We start from the raw sequence: 6,000 nt of genomic DNA on the forward strand, positions 1-6,000 counted from the left end.
CCCGCCTCACAACCCTGGGGAGAGTTTCGATGGTTCCCCTTTTTTAAAGGAAATTGCAGCAAGTCGTGGTGGCTCACACCTGTAATCCCAGCATTTTGGAAGGCCAAGGTGGGAAAATCATTCGCGTCCAGGAGTTCCAGACCAGCCTGGGCAACACAGTGAGACCCCATCTCTATTTTTAAAAAGTTTTTAAATTCAGCTGAGTGTGGTGACACACACCTGTGGTCCCAGCTATTTGAGAGGCTGAGGAGGATCACTTGAGCCTAGGAGGTCAAGGCTGCAGTGAGCCATGATTGCACCACTGCACTCCAGCCTAAGTGACTGAACAAGACGCTGCCTCAAAAAAACAAAACAAAAAAAAATGAGAGAGAGGTTAATGGCCGCATCCAGTCAGCAAGCAGCAGAGACAGTTTTGAGGTCTAGATCTCCTTGATTGCCAAGTGGGCTCGTTTTACAATTAAGGATATAAACTCCAGCTGCAGATGGGGCTATGCGGGAGGTAGGCCGCAGAAGGCGCCCTTCAGGTAATGCTTATGGCCTCCTGAAAGGTGGAGTTGGCCTCACTGACCCTGAGACTCTGCAGCCCTGAAGCAGAAAAGCCACGGCGTTCCCAGCCACTTCTGGGGTCCCCTTGAGTATGTGGCATCATCTAAGGCTTTTTTATTCATTCGTTTAACAACTTCATTAAGCACATGTTCTGTGCAAGATACGTGCTTAATGAAGTTGTTAAACGAATGAAAAATTTTTTTTTTTTTTTTTTTTTTTTTTTTTGGAGACAGAGTCTTGCTCTATCCCCCAGGCTGGAGAGCAATGGCAGGATCTCAGCTCACTGCAACCTCCACCTCCTGGGTTCAAGTGATTCTCCTGCGTCAGCCTCCCGAGTAGCTGGGAGTATGGATGCATGTCACCATGCCTGGCTAACTTTTATATTTTTAGTAGAGATGGAATTTCACTATATTGGCCAGGCTGGTCTCGAATTCCTGACCTCAGGTGATTCACCCGCCTCGGCCTCCCAAACTGCTGGGAATACAGGCGTGAGCCACCACGCCCGGCCCCAAGACACTCTTCTAGGTGCTAGGGTTATAGCAATGCAGAAAACAGTAAAAAAGCCCAGCACTCACATGGGGGCTACAGGTAAACATATGTGTAGGGCCCACATACCAAATGTGTCAAGATCAACATCACAAACTCTTAAGTAAAAGATAGTCTTTCTACTTGGACAGGTGTATCTTCACAGTGATTGGGAAAGCCAGGTTTAAATCTGAATTCACAGACACCTAGAATACTGGGCTAGAGCGTGGCTCCGTGGGGAGGGCGAGTCCCAGCCCAGGAGCAGCAGCCAGTGCCCTGCTCCACCCAGCCCAAGCACCATCCAGCACCACCAGGTTCCTTGTGTGGCACTTCAACCCACATGTACCAGCTCCCTCCACTGTCCCCCAACACAGCCTTCTGTTGACCACCCCATGGGCCTTGGAGTACACTGGGCTGTGCTGTCTGGGGACAGAACTGGGGAAGGCCTGGCCGGGCGCGGTGGCTCAAGCCTGTAATCCCAGCACTTTGGGAGGCCGAGGCGGGTGGATCACGAGGTCAGGAGATCGAGACTATCCTGGCTAACATGGTGAAACCTCGTCTCTACTAAAAATACAAAAAACTAGCCGGGCGTGGTGGCGGGCGCCTGTAGTCTCAGCTACTTGGGAGGCTGAGGCGGGAGAATGGCGTGAACCCGGGAGGCGGAGCTTGCAGTGAGCCGAGATCACGCCACTGCACTCCAGCCTGGGAGACACAGGGAGACTCCGTCTCAAAAAAAAAAAAAAAAAAAAAAAAAAAGAACTGGGGAAGGCCTGAGGGACGAAGACGCTGGTTCTAGTAGTCACATTTCTTTTTTTTTTTTTTTTTTTGAGACAGTCTCACTCTGTTGCCTAGGCTGGAGTGCAGTGGCGCAATCTTGACTCACAGCAATCTCCGCCTCCCAGGTTCAAGATATTCTCATGCGTCAGCCTCCCGAGTAGCTGGGACTACAGGTACACAACACCACACTCAGCTAATTTTTGTATTTTTTGGTAGAGACAGGATTTTGCCATGTTGACCAGGCTGGTCTCAAACTCTTGACCTCAAATGATCTGCCTGCCTCAGCCTCACAAAGCTCGGGGATTATAGGCATGAGCCACTGTGCCCGGCCAGTAGTCACATTTCCTTAGCTCTATGAGGAGGGGCAGAAGGGCAGGATAGAGGCCCTTCCTGCCCAGTCTAAAGGAGTTTTCAATTAGAAACGGACCACAAACAAGATAAATCAGTAAGACACGTGGGTCTAGTAAAAGGTGAAGCATGGAGTAAAATGGAGCTGGGATGGGGCCTAGGGAGGAAGGGCCTGGAGGTAAGGCTCAATTCTAGGAGCCAGGGAAGTCACTGCTGGGAAGGTGGCATTTGGGCAAAGACTGGAGGCTATCAGGGAGCAAGTATGCAGTGTCCTGAGTGTCCTCTCTACATGGAAGGAATGGCCAGGGCTAAGGCCTGCGGACAGCAGGGCTCAGCAGTGAGGCCAGCGTGGCTGGAGCAGAGGGATGGGTTGAGAGTGTGCGCGGAGATGAGGTTGGACAGGTAAGGAGTGAGGGGCCCAGGCGCCCAGTCCTGGGTGTCCTTCTCCATGCCTGGGCTGGAGGCTGAGTTCAGGGCAAGGCCCAGTCCCAGGAGCCCTGGGAAAAGGCCAGACTCAGCTCCATCCCGGGGCTGGCAAAACCTGGTTCCTCCTCTGCTCCATCTTCAGTCCCTGAGGACACAGCGGGGCCTGTTGGGGCCTGTGGGCAGCTGCAGAGAGTTGGCAGGCAGGAGCTATGAGATTCCTCTCTCAGGGAACTGGGGAGCCTGTCCAAGAGCACCCCGTAGTCTGGTAGGGTGGTGGCTAAGACAGCAGCCCCCAAAGGCTGCAGATGTGGGGGTGACTCACCAGCCTGGCCTCTCAGTGGGCTGAAGGGACGCCCCTAGGAGGAGACAGTGGAAAAGCACTCAGTGTTTAGCGCTGTGCCTGCAGTGCAGTTAGGGGTCACCAGGTGGTCACTGCCAGCCTTGTTGTCCTTGCTTGGTATTAGGCCCTCTTCAAGTTAGAGGTGGGGTGGGGAGCCACCCCTGCATTTCCAGTACCCACCCCCCAGCAAGCCGCAGGGGTGTGGCGGGCCGGGGAGAAATCTGAGAGGGGCTGGGCGGGTCAGGAATGCCTGGGCTCCGTTCCAACCCTTCCTGTCCCCACTACGGTAAACCACGGCCGGCCGGCCCATAGCTGACAGGGCAGGGCGCTGAGGCCTCTGTGTGTCATCCAGGAACCTGACGACCCAGGCACTCCAGGAAGACGATGCCCAGTAATTACAAGGATGATAGGCTGGGCACGGTGGTTTAAGACTGTAATCTCAGCAGTTTGGGAGGCTGAGGCGGGCCGGTCACTTGAGGCTAGGAATTCAAGACCAACCTGGACAACATGGTGAAACCCAGTCTCTACTAAAAATACAAAAGGTAGTGGGGCATTGTGGAGGGCGCCTGTAACCCCAGCTACTCTGGAGGCTGAAGCAGGAGAATCCTTGAACCTGGGAGGTGGAGGTTGTATCGAGTTGAGATCCCACCACTGCACTCCAGCCTGGGTGACAAGAGCAAAATTCCATCTCAAACAAAAAAAAAAAAAGCCGGGCGCGGTGGCTCAAGCCTGTAATCCCAGCACTTTGGGAGGCCGAGGCGGGCGGATCACAAGGTCAGGAGATCGAGACCACAGTGAAACCCCGTCTCTACTAAAAATACAAAAAATTAGCCGGGCGCGGTGGCGGGCGCCTGTAGTCCCAGCTACTCAGGAGGCTGAGGCAGGAGAATGGTGGGAACCCGGGAGGCGGAGCTTGCAGTGAGCCGAGATCGCGCCACTGCACTCCAGCCTGGGCAACAGCGTGAGACTCCGTCTCAAAAAAAAAAAAAAAAAAAAAAAAAAAAAAAAAAGATAATTAGTAGGGCGTGTACGAATTAAGCAGTTACCATGTGCCAGGCAAAATGCTGAAGTTTCACCCCAAATCAAACCACGTTTCCTCAGAGCCTCTGCACTTGCTGTGCCCTCTGCCCAGATTCCTCTCGGCTCCCTCACGTCCTTCAGGCATCACCCACATGTCAGCCTGTCAGAGATGCCAGCCCTGAAGGGGACTGCATCCTCCTTAGAATTGCAGCCCTTCACCCCCCTCCATGCCTTATCTTTTCTTTCTTTCTTTTCTTCTTTTTTTTGAGATGGAGCCTCACTCCATCACCCAGGCTGGAGTACAGTGGCATGATCTCAGCTCACTGAAACCTCTGCCTCCCGGGTTCAAGCGATTCTCCTGCCTCAGCCTCCCGAATAGCTGGGATTACAGGCACCCGCCACCATGCCTGGCTAATTTTTGTATTTTTAGTAGAGGCGGGGTTTCACCATGTTGGCCAGGCTGGTCTCAAACTCCTGACTTCAGGTGATCAGCCCACCTCGGCCTCCCAAAGTGCTGGGATTACAGGTGTAAGCCACCGTGCCCGGCCCCATACCTTATCTTTTCTGTCACGTGTGTTACCTCACAACACACTGTACTATCCATTTTAGCTCTTTGTCCTGCTAAGTGGCTTTCTTTCCTCTGAGTATAAGCTCCGTGAGGGCAGGGTTGTCCATCTGTGTTCTTTTTTTTTTTTTTTTGAGATGGAGTCTCGCTCTGTTGCCCAGGCTGGAGTGCAATGGCGCGATCTCAGTTCACTGCAAGCTCTGCCTCTCCCGGGTTCACGCCATTCTCCTGCCTCAGCCTCCCGAGTAGCTGGGACTACAGGTGCCCACCACCATGCCCGGCTAATTTTTTTGTATTTTTTAGTAGAGACGGGGTTTCACCTTGTTAGCCAGGACGGTCTCGATCTCCTGACCTCGTGATCTGCCTGCCTCAGCCTCCCAAAGTGCTGGGATTACAAGCGTGAGCCACCGTGCCTGGCCTCCATCTGTGTTCTTCACTACTGTATCCCCAGCTCTTAGAGTAGTGCCTGACACATAGTAGGTACTCAATAAATATGTATTGAATAAAGGTGCTTTACAAACTTTCAAGGCAGGTTCCTTTTTAGAGATGAGGAAACCAGGGCCCCAGGAGGTGCAGTAAGTCACCTAGCATGGTGCCCAGATGGTAAGGAGCAGAGCCAAGAGAATCCAAAGGATGCAGACTCAGGACTTTGGGAGGCCAAGGCAGGAGGATTCCTTGAGCTCCAGACTTTGAGACCAGCCTGGGCAACATAACAAGACCTTGTCTCTCCAAAAAAGGCCGGGCATGGTTCCACTGACTGTAAGAGCAAAAAGTTGGGGCCGGGCACGGTAGCTCACGTCTGTAATCCCAGCACTTTGTGAGGCTGAGGCAGGCAGATCACTAGGTCAGAAGTTCAAGACCAGCCTGGCCAACATAGTGAAACACTGTCTCTACTAAAAAAAATACAAAAATGAGCTGAGCGTGGTGTCACATGCCTGTAATCCCAGCTACTCACGAGGCTGAGGCAGGAGAATCGCTTGAACCTGGGAGGCAGAGGTTGCAGTGAGCCGAGATCCCACCACCATACTCCAGCCTGGGCGACAGAGCGAGACTTCGTCTCAAAAAAAAAAAAAAAAAAAAAAAAAAGAAAATTGAAAAGGAAATATCTGGGCTGGGTGCTATGACTCAAGCAATTCTCCTGCCTCAGCCTCCCAAGTTGCTGGGACTACAGGCACGTGCCACTAAACCCAGTTAATTTTTTTTTTTTTTTTTTGAGACCAAGTTTCGCTCTTATTGCCCAGGCTGGAGTGCCATGGCACGATCTCAGCTCACTGCAACCTCTGCTTCCTGGGTTCAAGCGATTCTCCTGACTCAGCCTCCCAAGTAGCTGTCACCCAGGCTAGAGTGCAGTGGCACGATTCTCCTGCCTCAGCCTCTGAGTAGCTGGGATCACAGGCATGCGCCACCAGGCCCAGCTAATTTTTGTATTTTAGTAGAGATGGGGTTTCACCAT

This window comes from Macaca nemestrina, chromosome 18 (assembly GCF_043159975.1).
Source record: "Macaca nemestrina isolate mMacNem1 chromosome 18, mMacNem.hap1, whole genome shotgun sequence".
NCBI lineage: Eukaryota > Metazoa > Chordata > Mammalia > Primates > Cercopithecidae > Macaca > Macaca nemestrina.